This window comes from Pelophylax lessonae, assembly GCF_965119305.1.
Source record: "Pelophylax lessonae genome assembly, chromosome: 2".
Lineage (NCBI taxonomy): Eukaryota > Metazoa > Chordata > Amphibia > Anura > Ranidae > Pelophylax > Pelophylax lessonae.
In genome coordinates this window covers 63,595,828-63,614,630 of record NC_138769.1, presented here as the reverse complement: position 1 = coordinate 63,614,630, position 18,803 = coordinate 63,595,828, and the positions used below count along the sequence as shown (strand labels likewise).

General features: G+C 41.2%; 1 protein-coding gene across 2 annotated transcripts in view; it reads left to right on the top strand.

Moving 5' to 3' along the window:
• Positions 1-18,803, top strand: part of HTR1F (5-hydroxytryptamine receptor 1F) — a 445,099-nt gene that overhangs the window by 418,252 nt on the left and 8,044 nt on the right. For both annotated transcript variants that reach the window (XM_082244850.1, XM_082244851.1), the window contains one exon: positions 9,930-10,024. The gene's annotated coding sequence lies outside the window, so the exon portion shown is untranslated. The remainder of the gene's footprint in view (positions 1-9,929; positions 10,025-18,803) is intronic.

Below are 18,803 nucleotides of genomic sequence, written 5' to 3'. Positions count from 1 at the left end.
TAATCCATAAGCTATGCTGTACATAGCATAGTCCTAACCAGTGCGGTGACAGGATCACCAAGTGCCCAGGGCAAAGATGGCAAATTTTGCCCCCCCCCCCTTTATTATGTGCAAGCTTATAAGGAGGAGAGAGCACAGCCTGCACCTCCTCCCGGCTCTCTTCTTTTCTCTTTGCTGCTAACAGCGGTGGGCTGGGAGGAGTAGTAAAATTAGTAGTTCTGTCACTACCCCTTTCAGCCTTATAGTAGAAGAAACTTGTGGCACCTCCATCCCTACAATAAACCCTGTGCCTAGGGCAGCCGGTCCTTCTGCCCACCCCTTGTCCCAGCCCTGGTCCTAACTGCTGCACTCTCTATGCACTCTGTATGCTGTATTTTCCATGATGCAGTTTTGCACCTATAAAATACTCCACACACAAACCTCAGGACAAGGGATCATTTTCTACAAATTTAAAATTTCAGTCAAATATGCTTAGAGATTTATATTAAAAAAGAATAGCGCGCAAATGCAAAAGAAATAACTACCAAATCTGAAGACAATCCATAAATAAAAATGGGGGTTTGGTCCCACCATATGGCCATATCGTGCTCAAGCCCACTACTGCGTCAAAGTACCCCATTATCAGTGGGTCCTACACTATCCATGAAAAAGAGATGAATCCAGCCTTTCTAACCCTTGGAGATAATACTCCTTGCTGGGAAGGATGTGCAAATGCACTACAGGGGACTCCTCCTATAGCCACTTGATGGTGGACACTGATTGAGTACAGGTATGTGTGGGGGGTGGGGAGGGTTGCTCAACCCCGATAGTCTGGTCAGACCGAATACATAATAAACAGGCAAAAAATTTGGGGGAGCATACCCATGTATTTCTAAAGCTGCTGCAGCTATGAACCAAAAGACATGTATATTAAAAAAGAATAGCGCGCAAATGCAAAAGAAATAACTACCAAATCTGAAGACAATCCATAAATAAAAATGGGGGTTTGGTCCCACCATATGGCCATATCGTGCTCAAGCCCACTACTGCATCAAAGTACCCCATTATCAGTGGGTCCTACACTATCCATGAAAAAGAGATGAATCCAGCCTTTCTAACCCTTGGAGATAATACTCCTTGCTGGGAAGGATGTGCAAATGCACTACAGGGGACTCCTCCTATATCCCTACAATAAACCCTGTGCCTAGGGCAGCCGGTCCTTCTGCCCCCCCCCCCCCCCCCCCCCTTGTCCCAGCCCTGGTCCTAACTGCTGCACTCTCTATGCACTCTGTATGCTGTATTTTCCATGATGCAGTTTTGCACCTATAAAATACTCCACACACAAACCTCAGGACAAGGGATCATTTTCTACAAATTTAAAATTTCAGTCAAATATGCTTAGAGATTGTATGGAAAGAGCCAACACTGCTTCTAAGCCTTTCTTAAAAAAATAACTTAATTAAAATATTTGGGGTCTGCTTAGAAAAACAGCAATTATGTGAGCAAATAAAACACTTCAGAAGCATGTAATATACAACATAACTTTAAAAGCACAGTGGTCAGGACTATGTAATGTACAATATAGCATACACAATCTAGCTATTAGGACTAAGGGATGTACAGCATAGGTTTTTAGGTGCAGGGGTCAGGACTATAGAACATATTGTTTAACCACTTGCCGACTGCCTAACGCAGATCTACGTCGGCAGTCAGCCCCTCACAGGCAAAGCGACGTAGGTCTACGTCGCTAGCTTGTGAGGGTCTAGGGAGCTAGCGCGTGCCGCCGGAGGCGCGCTCCCGCTCCTGCGCGGTCACGCAACCCCCCCCCCCGCGCGTGTGACCGGTGGACCCGATGTCCGCCGGTCACTCTGCGATCGTCGGGGGAGAGGGAGAAAGTCAGGCGGCTTGTGTAAACAAGCTGCCTGTCATTCTCCCCTGTGTATGAAGGATGATCATACGGTTCTACTATGTAGAACCGTTGATCATTGTTCATACATCTGAAGCCAGAGCCAATCACAGTAGAAAGCACGCCCCTAGGGACACACATAGCCCCTCCCTTTCAAAAAAAGTTAACCCCTTCACTGCCAGTGTATTTTTACAGTAACAGTGCATATGTATAGCACTGATTACTATAGAAATGTCACTGCTAACCCCAAAAGTGTCAAAAATGTCAGTCAAGGGTCCGATCTGTCCGCCGCAATGTCGCAGTACCGTAAAAAAATCGCAGATCGCCGCCATTACGCGTTAAAAAAAAAACAACAAAAATGACAAAAATCTTTCCCTTTGTTAGTAAACGCGATAACTTTTGCGCAAACCAATCAAAATACGCTTTTTGCGATTTTCTTTACCAAACATAGGTAGCATAAAACAAATTGGCCGAAAATGTTAAAAAATTTTGATTTTTACATTTTTTTGGGGGGGAATTTCATATAAAAAATGTGAAAAATATTGCTATTTTTGCAAAATTTAAGCTCTTTTTTTGTTTATAGCGCATGATCAAAAAATCGCACAGGTGACCAAATACCACCAAAAGAAAGCTCTGTTTGTGGGAAAAAAAGGACGTCAAATTAGTTTAGATACAGTGTCGCACGACCGCGCAATTGTCCGTTAAAGTCACGCAGTGCCGAATCGCAAAATACCCCCTGGTCAGGAAGGGGGTAAAATCTTCCGGGGCTTAAGTGGTTAATGAGTGACGCGATCAGAACTATGTATTGTACTACATAAGATAATAAAATGTAGGGGTCAAGACTATATGGTCTACAACATTACATATTTGGTGCAGGGGTCAGAAGTAGGGGTGCAGTAATCAGGAGTATGTAATGTATAACGTAGTAGAAAGTGTTTAGGAGTCAACAAGTACAGCACAGAATATAGAATATAATAGTTGGTAGTATGTGTCCCTTACATCAGTGAGACAAAAAATAGTCTCCGTGTTGGTGTTCAGCGGGAGGCAAAATTTCTTCAGCATGGGTGGTCAGGAAGGGAAGAGGGAGGAATTTACAAACTTCTTACTAAAATTGTAATATTTTGGCTAGAGCTCCAATTTAAAGTGTAGCTGTATCCAGACCATGCACAATAAATTGTTTGCATATCCTGCACAAACAGTAAAACATTTAAACAATTGACTCATTGACTCACTGACTCTGTGGGGTTGATTTACTAAAGGTATATATACTTCTTACTTTGCAAGGGAAGTTGCCCTGTGAAGGGGAATTTACCCCAGAGCTAAGTGAATGAGTACCAGTAGACTTCCTAAAGTCTATTGGTACCTCAACAGACCTGTCATGAAGGCCCCTTGAACCTCCTTTAGGAAGGAAACATGGCATCACTGTGGGTGTGAACCTATAAGAGAAGTTAAGTAGCTCCCTTAGGATTGGCTACAAAGACCTGAGGTGACTGGGTGGAGCCTGAACTATTGGAACAGGCCATGCTGGGGCATGTCCAACTGGTCTGAGGAGATTCAGCTGTCACAAGAGTTGCCCATCCTCCCACCCAGTGTGATGTTTTGTCACAGCTTTATTGGCAGTTTTGACCTTGCTAACAATTGATGTGGCTTTATGGCCTATGCCCTCAAGGTAAATTCTAGGGTCAGTATAATACCTGTCTGGCACTAGACATGTGCAATTCTGTTCGTTACAAATACATTTTTGGAAGAAATGCATCTATTTATTCATTCAAGAGCATTCAAATGTACGAAAGACTCTTTTGACGATTGTGGTCGAAAACAAATTGCCAAAAGAACGAAAACCCGAAAGAACAAAAACCAGAAAGAACAAAAACCTGAAAAAGAACAAAAACCTGAAACAACAAAACATGAAAGAACAAAAACCCGAAAAAGAACAAAAACCTGAAACAACAAAACATGAAAGAACAAAAGATCCAAAAGAACAAAAATCTGAAAGAACGAAAAATCTGAAAATACAAAAATCTGAACGAAAGACGATTCAACCTACGAGTTTAATGAATCGATTACATTCAGATAATTTCACTTATCATATTTTCGTTCTTTCCAACTATTCGTTATCGCTGAATATAAAGAAATAATTGATGAATTCATTAATATTCGTATTTCTTTTGGATATATTCGGATTCATTTGATTTTCGGATGGGCAGTGTTAGTGTGTTATCTCTGGGCCTGGCCAATGAGCTTGTCCCTTATTCCTTTATGTTTTTTTTTCTGTTTCTGACTGCATTCCATCCAAACAGGGTGTGGTAGGCCGGTGGCACTGTTTTGTTGGATTTTTGAGTCTCTTGTGACACAGAGAGTGAGAGATAAATTATTATGAATGCATCCGAAGTTACAAATTATCCAAAATAATGAATGCTGCATCCAAATGAATGGAACTGCATCTAAATGAATGGAACAGAACAAATACGCATGCATCCAAAGTTACAAATTATCCGAAATAACGAATGCTGCATCTAAATAAATTGAACGGAACGAATACGAATGGATCTGAAGTTACGAATTATCTGAAGTAACGAATGCTGCATCTAAATGGATTGAACGGTACGAATACGAATGGATCTGAAGTTATGAATTATCTAAAGTAACGAATGTTGCATCTAAATGAATTGAACAGAATGAATACGAATGCATCTGAAGTTACAAATTATCTGAAGTAACGAATGCCGCGTCTAAATTAATGAAACAGAACGAATACGAATGCATCCAAAGTTACAAATTATCTGAAGTAACAAATGCTGCATCTAAATGAATGGAAAATAATGAATACGAATGCATCGGAAGTTACGAATTATCCAAAGTAACAAATGCTGATCATAACGAATGATCCAATAAATGAAGAAAAAAGAACGCATGATACAAAAACTAAGCAAAACTAATTTTTTGGTAGTGCCCACTGCCAATGTCTATCTGGTACTGATGGTAAAGACAGTCCTCTTGTGAGTTTATGTTTATGGGTAGTGATGGACGAACATCGGCCGGGGAGATTCGCGAACGTCAGCCGCAAATTTTCTCAAAAGTCCGCGAACCGCAAGTTCGCGGCAGGCCCCATTGACTTTAATGGGAGGCGAACTTTAAAAACCTTTAAGTCATACTTGCAGCTACAAAAGACATACTAGCTGTGCACAAATAGTCCCAGCACATGGACAATGTCATAGCAGAAGTATTGCAATTGGAAACGTTGCCCTAAATTTTTTTTTTTTTTTCTTACAGCAAAAAATATATCTTTTTTTTTTCATAAATCAGCCAGAACTGACAGCAGCCGGTAAAGTAGACCTATACCGAAATACCAGCCCTGAAAAGGACTTTTGTGGATCTTAACAGAGCTATTTGTGTCTGGCAACCTCTCCCTACGCTGACAAAAAGCAGAATGTGAAATGGCCAACAGCTCAGGTCTATTTATAGGGTAGGGGGCATGTCCATGTGCTGAAATGTTTCAATTGGCTGTCCCGTTCCCCCTTGACGGCTGTGCCATGGGTCAAAGTTCTCCCCAATGTAAACTAATATGGCTGCCCTGAACAACGCCATGTGTTCGCAAAATTGGCGGGTAGCGAACAAGCAAAATTTGCAGCGAACCGACTGCCGGGCGAACTGCAAGGCCATCTCTATTTATGGGTGCTCACAGTATAACTGCGATTGACATTGTTGCTTGGTACATTTGGAAAGTTGATACTTTTGCAAAGTTCAGTAAGGGTTGGTTCACAGAGATCACATGTAATTTGGAGTGCACTGCTCCTAAATTACATGCGATCTCTGTGCGGTGCAAATTTCAGCGATACAGTTTGTGTGGCTGAATTCGCACTGCAATCGCACTAAACACGCACATGACCCTTTTTTTTATCCGCAGATCCGATTCTGTGCGAACTTGCAGATCGCACTGCGATATGCGATCTCAACTGGGGGTGTCGTTAACTTTTAATTGACACCACCTGCATATCGCATATGACAGTGTGAACTGCCAGGGGTGCGGATGCGATGATGGAACACGCTGCATATTCGCAGCGTTCCTGCATCACAGATATGTGAACGGGACTAAAGCTGTGGCCTTGCCCTATTTCCAACTTAATCAGCTTCTTTGTATTTTTGGGGGGCAAGGTATTGGTTTATTTGTTGGTCATAAATGAGCCTATACATCTTAGCTGTCAAGAAATAATCTGGCATACCACTTGGCTATGGCACAGGAGAATGGATGTTACAACAGTAATGTACTATGGTCATGGGTCATATAGGGCTGTTTGTGTTTATCTGTGTGTTATAATGCATTGCCATTGTCAAACTGTCAGCAAATCCTAGATACAACATTTACAATAATAATATATATGCACACTGAGGTATGATAAGAATGCAAACTGTTGTGTGAAACCATGTCGAGATCACAAAACTAAGTTACATATTGAATGTGCTTAAAAGATAATGAAGGAGCTGAGATGTGTTTGTGACACAAAGTGGGATATGAAAAAAAGTAATTTATAGTAAAGCTTAACATGAGCAATAGAAGTTGACCTGTGGTTATGTGCATTGCAGAAAACCTCAACTCAAAATAATATCAGTGATAGGATTTTTAAATCTCTAAATATAATTGTGTATTGCTTTTTTTTTTCTGGCTCTGGAATTGCTGATAAAATGCAGATTGTCTGAATCTCCACAGTAGTTTAATGTGGACTTGTATTCAAAAGATAGATTTGACTTACCAGTAGTGTCCTGTTATACATATAAATAGTAACTGTGCTTGTAACAAAATATATCTTTCTTTATTTTCTATTGAGGGACACAAGAAAGACACAGCTTGCCAGAGGAAAATTCAAATTATATTTTTACCATATTTCTTCATATTTTTACTATTTCTAATCTTCCTATGACATACTTGGTACTCTGTAGATGTTTTTACTCTTCAGTCAATAGGGTTGACTTACTAAAACTGGAGCACTCAGAATCTGGTGCAGCTGCGCATAGCTGCCGATCAGCTTCTAACCTCTGCTTCTTCAATCAAAGTGGAGTTCCATTCGTTTTTCTGTTTATTAACAGTCAGCAGCTACAAAAAGCCAGATGTGCACTGCGCATGCATGAGACACGCTGCGCCTCCTCAATGGCCAGGCAATCTTCTGGGACCTATGATGTGTCCCAGAAGATTGCAGGGAGGGAGGGGGAGAGGAGAACTTCCGATCAAGTTGCCTAGGTGGCCCAAGCGGATGTGGGAGCGGGTACCTGTCAAAACTAGATACCCCCCCCCCCAAAAAAAAAATAAAAAATTACATGCCAAAAATGGCATGTAAGGGGGTGAGGAGTCCTTAAAGCAGAATTTCAGCTTTTAGGTGGAGTTAACCTTTAAGCTTTGCCAATAAAATCTGGCTACTATGCAGAGCTGCACCAGATTTTGCACTTTCCAGTTTTGGAAAATCAACCCAAATGTAAGTAATGTACTGCTTGATCTGATGCCTATACAGCAGTTATCCAAATCAGCAATTTTTCCAGCATTAGGGGTGAGCTGAAATTACCTTGGTTTGGTTCAAGGAAGGTTTGCAGAACATAACTAAAATTTGGGTGCTGAATCCAAACCTCATAAACGAAAAAAAAAAAAGACTGAAAATGTTGAAAAAAAAACTTTATTTTCCACTTTCTGTCATACAATATATCCAATAAAATCAAATGTTGTCATAAATGTAGGCGAAAATGTATTCTGCTACATGTCTTTGATTAAAAAAATACCAATAAGTGTATTATAATTGGTTTGCGTGAAAGTTATTTGTCTACAAACTATGATATATATTTGAAAATTGATCAATTCTGATGTACTCTGATGCATCTCATGTTTTGATGTCCTGAAATGCTAGGAGAGTTCAAATTGCCCCCAAATTACCCTTTTTTAATAAGTAGACAATCTGAGGCATTTAGTAAAAGGTATGGTGAGCTTTTTGAAGTGGTAATTTTTTGTCACAATTTTTTTGAAAATGGAGAAATTGTCTACATTTTTTTTTCACAATTTTATTTTTGTAAATACTGTCACCAGGACAGTTAAGCGTCATTAACCTCCCTGGCGGTATGATTCTTTTGGATTTTAGGTGCTGAAAGCGGTACCGTTATTTTGCATGTAATCCTTGTGAATGAGCAGCCCAAACCAACTGTGTACATTATATATATGTATGTATGTATGTATACATATATTATGTATACATATATTATATATATATATATATGGTTTGGGCTGCTCATTCACAAGAATTATGTATATATATATATATATATATATGTGTGTATATACACACACACACACATATATATATATATATGTGTGTGTGTGTGTATATATATATATATATATATATATATATATATATATATTTACATAAAAAGTACAGTAAAACTGCAGGAAAGGGCACTGGGGGGCAATGTAATGTGAATTTTTTTATTTTGAATGGTATCAGTGTGTTTGGTGTGTTTTACATTTGAATTTGCCGCCGGTTCCACCTCGTTCTCACGTCGCCGGAGACGGAAGCCGGGGCTCGCAGACAATCGGGAGGAAGCTCCGCCGCCGAATACCGCCCGCATTCTTCGCTGGATCCCGGAGAAAAGGTAAGTAAAACCTCTACCAGGATCCAGCGATCTTCCTAGCGCTACCCCGAGTGTGGCTCGGGGTTACCGCTTTTGGCTCTAAAATCTAACCCCGAGTCACGCTCGGGAATACCGCTAGGAAGGTTAAATATCTGTGTGGCAGTGATCAGGGACACTGACAGGTGACAGTATATAAAAAAATTATATTAATAATAATAATAACAATAATAATGTTTGATCCATTTTTTAAACTTTTTAAAAATGTTTAACTTTTTTTTCACTTTTTACTATTTTTTTTACATATTTTCATCAGAGTAGTTCAGTCTCACTATAGTAACTCTGGGGGGGGGGGGGGGGGGGCACGGTGGATTGTTGTTATAATGAAGATCATTGTAACAGCAACGTTTCAACCGTCATGAATAGGTTAACCATTCATGATCCCTCTGGTGCGGGCGGCCTGTGTGTGAGAATGGAGGAGGGGGAGGGTCCAGGTAAATCAGTGTAGCGATCAGGTAGATTAGTGTAGTTGTCAGGTAGGTCAATGTAGGGATCAGGTACATTAGTGTTGTTGGTCAGGTAGGTCAATGTAGGGATCAGGTAGATTAGTGTAGTGGTCAGGTAGGTCAATGTAGTGATCAGGTAGGTCAGTGTAGTAATCAGGTAGGTCAGTGTAGTGGTCAGGTACATCAGTGCAGCAATCAGGTAGGTCAGTGAAGTATTCAGTTTGGTCAGGTCAGTCAGTACTACTGTACTAGTGGAAGGGACTCAGGGAGTCCACGGGTTAGGGGGGCAAAAATTACTTGCCTTGCCCCGGGAGCAGACAACCCATGCTACACCGTTTGGTGAGACGTGTATTAAAAGATGCTCATAGGACATATACTGTAGATGTTAGAATCATTGCACTTCGTGTGGTGCTTATTTGTCCTAACGCTTGCCTCTTTCAAGAGGACCTTATTGACTAGAAGATCTGCAAACCCTACTGCTTTTTCTGACTATGGAACTGATTATTTTGTGATTCTTAAATGTTGTGGATGCATCAGTTTTCTTTTTTAGGCTTTTTTCCCTTTATTTTCACCTGATGATCTGGCCAGGATGTATGTTGTCTTTCAACAGACCAAGCTATCCTCCACATGTAGCAGTTAGACAGAGATAAGCCATTTACCACTGACAGGGGTGCTTATAATAATTCAAAAAGGAACAAAATGGTTGATGTAACTGTTTTTAAAGTACTCTTTGGGGTTTGGCTTTAATGTGTTTAAATCTACTAGCACATCTAACACACCCCTAGGCAGACAGTGCTACTATCTAAAGGTGTCTCAGTTGTTCCTCCATTCAAAGTGGAGACACTCTAATACAGGAGGTGTGTTACATTTTTGGTTTTGGGTTTAATACCACCGTAACATTGTTGCTTTTTTTTTTTTTTTTTTAATGCCAGTGTTCAAACCTCCTGAAGGCGTCAGTGTGACCCATATGTCCAGGAGTTACTACATTCCTGTGTTTTTCAGTGGACTTCAAGAAAAAGAATTTATGGTGAGTACAAGAATCTTATTTTCTCCCAAGCCTTTCTGGCAAATATAACAACATTGTTTATTTAATCGACAACAGGAGGAATCACTGTTTTCTGTAGGAGAGTCACTTTTCCAGTAACGTTGCAGTATATTTGTGTAATGACACACTATTATAATAACAGCCCAGACTTATCTGTTGTGCAAAGATTTGGAGGAGAGAGGATCACCCAGGGTCCAGAGTGATAACACACTTGATAAAGGGTTAAAATTAATTTATTGAATGCCAAAAATGTACTAATCAAGCCAAAGCGTTTTGAGGGAATATGCCTCTCCCTTCTTCAGGGCAACGAACAACATAAATATATAAAAATAAGAGATGTGGAGTCACATCTCTTATGCATGTCTCCTATAATTATAATCCTATAATTATATTTTTATGTGTTTGTTAGCCCTGAAGGAGGAGGAGGCATATTTCCCTAAAATGTGTTGGCTTGATTTGTACATTTTAGACATTCAATAAATTACTTTACATTTTTGGCCAAGTGTGTTCTCACTCTGGACACTGGGCGATTCCCTCTCCTCAATATTGTTGCCACTAAAGCGACGCTGCAGTCGCACAAGAAAAAGTAGCAGCCCACACCTCCAAAGAGAGCTAAACACAACCATTCATCTATTAAAAAAGGAGGTAAAAACTCTGCGCTGTCAATGTGTATAATAAAAAATGCATATAAAATAGTGAAATGATTTCAGTAAGGGTTGCTGCCAACACTCAAACGCCTATCCTTAGCGAAAATGTTGTTTAGAAAATGAAATGTAAGTGTAGCGCTCCCTCAACCGATTAGTGCAATAAGACTTTTAAATTGTAAAGGGCAAAAAATATTGAAAAAGTGTCAGGTGCTTGTTATGAAATATTCATAAATACATATAGACAATAGTATAACAAATCATATTCATCATCTCATTAGTATATTGTGCAATAGAGTAAACCATCCATAGAGTGCACTGTACAAAGAACTCCGATAGTGAAATAATTTAAATTTAAAATTGATTATGCATAAATTCATTCACATGTTTAAAGTTCATAAAAAACAATGTATCAATAAATAAGCGTCAGTCCATCCATTGATAAAACCAATTCTTGATAAAAAACAAGGTGCTTTCTAGCCTCTCACCTCAAAATAACATGCTAAAGGCATATAATGTAAGTGTATTTTTTTACATAGTTACATAGTTTGTGAGGTTGAAAAAAGACATCAGTCCATCCAGTTCAACCCATGATGTGTGTGTGTGTTTGATTTTAACCGTACATTGTATACCCCCTTATGTTGTGGTCTTTAAGTTGCCCATCTAATAGTTTTTTAAACTATTGTTGCTCCCTGCTGATACGACTGCTTGTGGAAGAGAATTCCACATCCTTACTGCTCTGACAGTAAAGAACCCCTTACGTATTTTAAGGTTAAACCGTTTTTCCTCTAGTTTTAGTGAGTGGCCACGTGTCTTATTGTATTCCCTTTCTCTAAAAAGCTTGTTCCTTATGCTAGGGTCATCACCAGTACAGTATTTGTACATTGATATCATATCCCACCTCAAGCGTCTCTTCTCCAGAGAGAATCAGTTCAATGCTTGTAGTCTTTCCTCATAGCTGATGACCTCCATTCCCCTAATATTTGTTGCTCCTCTCTGGACTCTCTCCAGCTCCAACACATCCTTTTAGAAGATCAAACTCCTTTTTTGCCACTAAGTGTCCTCAGATTCTTCATTTCCACCAGTATATCAGATCTATTATTGGTTGCTGTTCCCAAGGATCATCTCTCATAAGCTCATAAATAGGGGTATATAAAGGAATAATCTCATATTGTAGTATGTTAAATAATTTTATTTAATAAATATAATGCACACTCACAGTTTGTATTAAAAACATCCAGCTGTAGCTCATAGACATTGCCTCCATGTAGGAACAAACGTCTCTTCCGGTATTAGTCGACTCTGTCTCCGTCTACGCCCTACGCGTTACGTTACTGTCATGTGACTTCTTCAGGGGATCGAGATGCAATGGCCTGAATGACAAGGAACATGATGCGTTTCGTCTTCTCAGAGGACGTCTTAGAAGACTAAATGTGTTGGGTTCCTTGTCATTGAGGCCATTGCATCTCAATTTTACATGCTGGATGAGCTTGAGTTTTCTACCTTTTTAATAAAATTTGGAGATACAGTTTTACACTATGTGGGTGCTCTCTTTATCGCTATGTATAAACGCATTGTATGCGACTATTCTTGAGTGACGGTCCTACCGTGGAATTAAGTAGGGAAACTTCCAGAGCCACCTGCAAGCACCATCCCTGGTTATATTCTAACACGGTTGACTCAGTGCTAATGGTACCTGAGTCCACACTCTCTGGTAAGCAGTAAATCTCTTAAGAGTGGTGGACTGTTACACAGTGGTGATTTAAACAGGGATGGTGGCATGACCAATTTATACTACAAGGTTTGCACTGGGATTTCTATTCCATTTCTATTTTTTTATTGCATAATTTTGTGGACTTTATTAACACTATATGGACTTTATTGTCTCTTCTATTCAATTTTGGCACTTTTGCACTTTTATGTTTTATTATGTTTATTCATAATTTTATGTTCATGTAATATACATATTTACCGAGAAAATGCTGTAAAATTGCAGTCCAGTAACTATGAGGGGCATTCAAATCCAACTGGGACTTTTAATTTTACAGGTATAAAAAGGGATGCTAGCGTGGCAGTAATACATGCAGTAGTAATTGGCAAGTGTGTCCTACTACATGTTGCTGGCCAGTCTAGAGACTGTTAATTAAGATGGCAGATGACAGTGTTAATGTGTGCATGGAACAGCTCCACCACAGACTCACCACCAACAAAAAAATGTCAAACAATTGCGTCTGCAGGTAAAGTGATGGCAAGTGTTTTCTGGGACAAACGTGGCTTTATTCATGTGGATTTTCTACCCTGTGGTGCCACTATCAATAGTTAATATTACTGTTGTGTTCTGAGTGATGCCCATACGTGTCTATGGAACAAATGGCCTGGTTTGCTCACTAATGCCGTCCTGTTTCTCCAGGACAATTCACAAGCTCATACTGCTCACCGCATTACCTGCACATTACAGCAACTCAGCTGCAAGGTTTTGCCACATCCCTCTTACAGCCCAGACTGCTCTTCGAGCGATTTCCACCTGTTTGGACCCCTAAAAGTGTTCCTCAGGGGTCAGCATTTCAGAGCAGATGATGAAGTGAAGCAGACTGTCCTAGGATGGTTCAAGCATACTGACAATTCTTTCCAGGCATTAGTTAAACGCTGAGATAAGTGTATACATGTAGCGGGGAGAATGTCGAAAAATAAATGCATTTTCCACTACTTGAAATTTGCTTTTATTATATAAACTCAAAAGTTCCAGTTTGACTTGAACACCCCTCATATTATGGCTATAATTATTATATTAATTTATTATTAAAGCAATAATTTATAGCGAAACACTATTAAACACATTACATTTAGTCCAACATACTATCATTTTACCTAATACCTACCAGCAGCTCTAGTCTCTCTTCAGCATCTAAGTATACCCATAGCTGTGAAAGGGCAACAATCAGGCAGATCCAGATAATCAATACTCTGCTTGTATTTCATACTGTTTATTGAGGTTTTTTCCAATAAAGTTGTTACAGATCACAAAGCCTGACATGTTGTCTAATATAGGGAATGGTATAAAATTACACTAATAAAGGTTCATGCTATATCATGTCTTTGCCTCCCTTTTATAACAGCCACATCAGTTTTCTGGGTACTTAGAGGTACAACAAAGCGATATCACATCAGATCCTACATAACAGTAATTACAAGTATCACAAAAGCATGCTGGCCTATACAGTATACTGTAAAAAAGAAGGGGAAAATACAGTTGTTCCTCCTGAGCCTCATTAGTCCAGTGAAATACAATGGATAAACAGGTCCCAGGTTTTCTCAAACTTCTTTTGAGTGTTTTGAAGAGTACATGTGAGTTTATAATTGATCGTCACCCAGTTTATATTATGTTCCACATGATCCAAGAGTATTGGCGTATTTTTCCAGCACATTGTTATAGCGGTGCGGTGCTTGATCAAATCCCTACCCTTTGATGGCGGCTATATTTCCAGCCATTAAAGTTGTGCTTAGGTGCTTGTGACTGAATAGAGTTTGTGTTAGGAATCTTTTATGTTTTATTAGTTAACAAATCAGTAAGGCATGAATTTAGAGTACAGTTCAGGTTTACCCTAAATGAACACATACGCTACTTGATTTATAGCTGTAAAGCTGAAGTTTAGTGATTTTTTTTACTACACCAGGAACTGTATTTACAATGAAAAAGGTGTCCTTTATGCTGGTGTCTAGGTTAGGTTAAAATAGTCATTGTTCCTCATAAAATGAAGCATAGTAGACACAGTTTACTATGCTCAGTCATCAATGGACACAGGAGCGATCAGTATCAGAAAAGGAAGGGGCCGGTAAAGGATATATTCCCCCGCTTTCAGTCCTGACACATCCCCCTGCTCGGCGGGAGAGGAAGACCAGCAGAGATATGGGGGGGGGGGGGACCTGGGCACACAGGGGGGATCAGATGTGGGCACATTGCATTAGTGTAGAACCCCAATAATAATGTATAAACCCCCTCAAACTATATATATATATATATATATATATATATATATAATGCCTCTAAAATATATGTAAACCCCCATAATAATCTCTTCAGCCCTCTATAGTGATAAATAGGGATGTATAAGGCCACTCTATACTGATGTATATGGACCCCTGTAGCGCTCACCAGCTCCGTGACAGTCCTGTGTAATGACATCCCGCCATCTGCTCTTCATAAAAGCTGAGTAATAGGTCGTGGTCCCCTCACCCCTCTTTTCTCCATATAGCCAGAGTGACAGTGTCTGTCCCGCCCCCTCCTCTCCCTGTACAGGGTAAGTGACAGTTGCTATCCCCAAGGACCAGGGAGAGAGAAGAGCTGAGGAATTGGTGTGGAGACTCTGGTGTATGTTTATGAAAGGGTGAATTTTTTTCTCTGTTCGCTTCTCTGCAGTTCTCCGGGGAATATTATCTCCTCTGGCACCCTTTTTATGAAGCGGAGAACTTCAGTTCTCACAGGGTGATCAGAGGAGAAGTGTTTCCTCGGCGAACGGCCGAGATCTGTATAGAAGTGAATGGGAGCGCCTGTAATCTCGTGAGACAAATCGAGATTACCGTACTATGAAAGTCACTGGCGCTCTTTAACAAGCAGTGATAGATTATCACTGCTGAATACACGATCCCCACTAATGTTAATAAATAATAGTCCCCTTACATAAATATATATATATATATATATATATATATATATATATATATATATATATATATATACACTGAATACACACACGCATACATTTTATATATATATATATATACACATTAAATATATATCTACATGTATGTGTGTATATATATACATGTATATATATATATATATATACATAAATATGGCAGGGGAACATGATTACTGTGTTGGGGGGTCTGAAAGAGGAAGAAGGATGTCAATAATATTCCTTTTTCCCCCTAAGTTCTCCCCTGATTTGGTCTTCACTCCCCGATTCACAAGCTCCAGGCTGGTGAATCCGGGAGTGTGAATTCTGACCCAGATCACCAGTGAAGTGCGGAGATCGCAGCTTCATGACCTGGCTGTTTCTGTGTCAGGCAATGACAGATTCCCTTGTGAAGAGATGATCAGTGGAGAACATGTTCTCCCCCGATCATTTCTGTTTCATAAACTGAGAATGATCAGAAATGAGCTGTGATCGGCAGGATCACTGCTCATCTCCGTTTCATAAAAGGACACCTCTGTGCGTGCCCGGTTGAATGCTTTTTTTCCCTCAGAGGCCACTCCACATTGCTACCCTGCTAAGCCCTGACCCTGGAGTACTGTCCCTGGTTGCCAGGCTGACCTAAAAGCTCATAGGGTGCACATGCCTACAGTGTTTGTGGGCAGGACAGGGAGGAGGATCGGCACAGCGGAGTGGGAGGGGGGCAAGCACATTAACCTCCTTAGCGGTGATCCCGAGCGTGACTCGGGGTTGGTTTTTCATATCAGGAGCGGAAACCCCGAGTCACGCTCGGGGTAGATTGCAGAGAGCGCAGCGGTGTTCTCTTACCTTCTCCTGGCGATCCAGCGATGATCTCTCATTGCTGTGACCGCCAGCCGAGAGTCCCGCCGCTCCTCCGTCGGTCTCCGTCGCTCTGATCACTTCCTAGTTCCGTTCCCTGCAGCAGCAATGCTGCATGGGAGCGGAACTAGGGAGGGAGATTAAAAAAAAAAAAAAAAAAAACGTTGCACAAAACACAAAACACATTTTATATTATATATATATATATATATATATATATATATATGCATATATATATATATATATGCATATATATGCATATATGCATATATATATATATATGCTTTTATCTGCTGCAAGGAGAGACACACAGTACATCGTGCCAATCCTCATCCCTGTGCTCGGGCCGCCTACAGGAAGACCAGTGGTCCGCCCATATCGGCGGCCCTCACTCTATGAATGGAGGCTGTCAAAGGAAAAGATCCATAAGCTGCACATCCTGAAGCAGACCCATGTGCATGAAGTGAGATGAATGGCAGCCTTAGCCTGAAATCCAGCCAGGCCACTCCCCCCAGTGGCCGCTGGGTTTTGGGTCCCCCTATTCCTGCACAGCCAGGTAACATGCATTTTTTAACTCTCATACAGACAGAGACAGAAATCAGTCCATGGGCTTGATTTTGTTGTTTTTTTGGGGGGAAACAACTTGGATGGGGAATAAGAATCATAGGATGCCCAATCTGACTTGAAGAACAACAACGAGGACAACTTCCTTCACTATGTACATTGCAAAAATTACAAATCCTTGACCATATTCCCACTGGAACAGCAACAGTCTTTCTAGAAATGGCAAGGGAAATTTCCCTTCTAGGAGCTCTGTCTCCCCTGGATGGAATGTTAGCAAAGTCCCAACTTGCAGGATCTCTATGTTCCCTCTCTTGAAAATGCAAGCCCACCTGGCTGCTTGGTGAAAAGTCCCAGGACAAGGGATTGAGTTTAGCTTGTTGCCATTGTCCCAGAAAGCTTTCTAGATTTTGCATCGGGCAGCCCTTTCCCTTTTAGGCCCTGGGGGTGTAGAGGTACTTATACTGTCCCTGGAAATCCTGTTGCTTTTGAAGAGACTGCTGTTCAGGCCTCCTTCTGTCCAGGTCCTTCCTTGCAAGCCAGGGTGTCTCCAAGGAAGAGACTGAGGGGTAATAGAGACCTCTCTGTCCTTCTTATTTTTTCAGCTCCCAGCCTGGAGGCAGAACCCCCTCATCCCCAGTCCCCTCTAAGGCCACACGACACAGCATTCCTAACTCCCCTGCTGGCCAGGCTCCACAAAATTTATGGGCTGACCCAGCCACCCTGCCAGGCCCTCTGTAAATATGCAGATCAGCACCTCCTGGCCTCTACCCCCAACTTCCAGAGCCAGGGGGAGGTACCAGAGGCCTGACCTGTAGAGCCCTCCATCCTGACCTAAAGTAAACCCGACCAATTAACCAGACTCACCGAGCTACAGTGAGACAGAAAGAAATGTACCTACACTAGTCTGCACACTAGGGGGTGCTACATCTATATCATGGAAGCCATGTGTAATAAATGATTACATGTAAAACAAAGAGTTTATACAAACAAAATCTGTAATCATTAAAGCCCCGTTCACACTAAGGCGACCTGTGAGGCGACCTGGTCGCCTCACAGGTCGCCGCAGGTCGCCTTCCATAGGGAAGCTGCGGACCCGTTCTAATAGGAGCGACACAAGTCGCTCCGACTTAGAAAAAGGGTCCGGAGCTTCTTTGGGGCGACCAGGAGGCGACCGCCATAGACTTAAATTTTATGAAGTCCGTGGCGGCCACTCCGAGGTCGCGGCGCGCTGCTCGCACCGCGACCTCGGAGGTCGCCCCTGGAAGTAGCGTCGCCTGCATGTGAACGGGGACTAATACATCATTAAATGTATTTATTTTAATGCAAATGGTGTTAATGGAGAAGTATTGGCTAAAAAAAAAAATAAACATTCATACTTACCTAGATAACTGCAGCACCGATCCCAGCTGCAGCTGTCCCCTGCTGCCTCGGAGACCAAGAACTGAGCGGTCAAATAGCTATCGCTCTTCAGTGAGCAGTGAGCTGGTGACTGTCAATCACCATTTCTCCACTCTGCCCCTCCAGCGCTCACTTGAGCGCTGGGCTGTGGAGGAGGCGGGAGCAGTTGGCTGAGCTGAGAGGTGGAGCCAGCTGCTGCTCCAGTCAGCCATAGGGTCAGGATCTTTTCAGAGCCTGGACCAGGTGTATGATATCAGCTTTAGCCTCCTATTGGCCAAAAAAGGCTTACAGGAATGCAGAAAGAACTGCAGTCCTGTGATCCATAGGAGAAGTACAGCAAAAAAAAAAGCTTTGGCTATACTTCTCCTTTAGGTATCTGCATTTACCTTGGTAACAGCCACCTGTAGTCTGCTGTACAGCAGAGGAAAATGCAGCACAAGAAGCCAATCAGGTGTGCTTCAGTGCACAGAGCATGCTGATAGGGGGATAGAGCAGAGTGACAAAGAGATGAGTTCATCAATGCGCTGCTTCTACTTTCGCTGTCCAGTAGCAGGGTGGGTGGGAGGGGAAAACTGTAACTGAAAGTGAAAGTGTAGTAGAGAAAGAGCAGGTCCTCTTCTC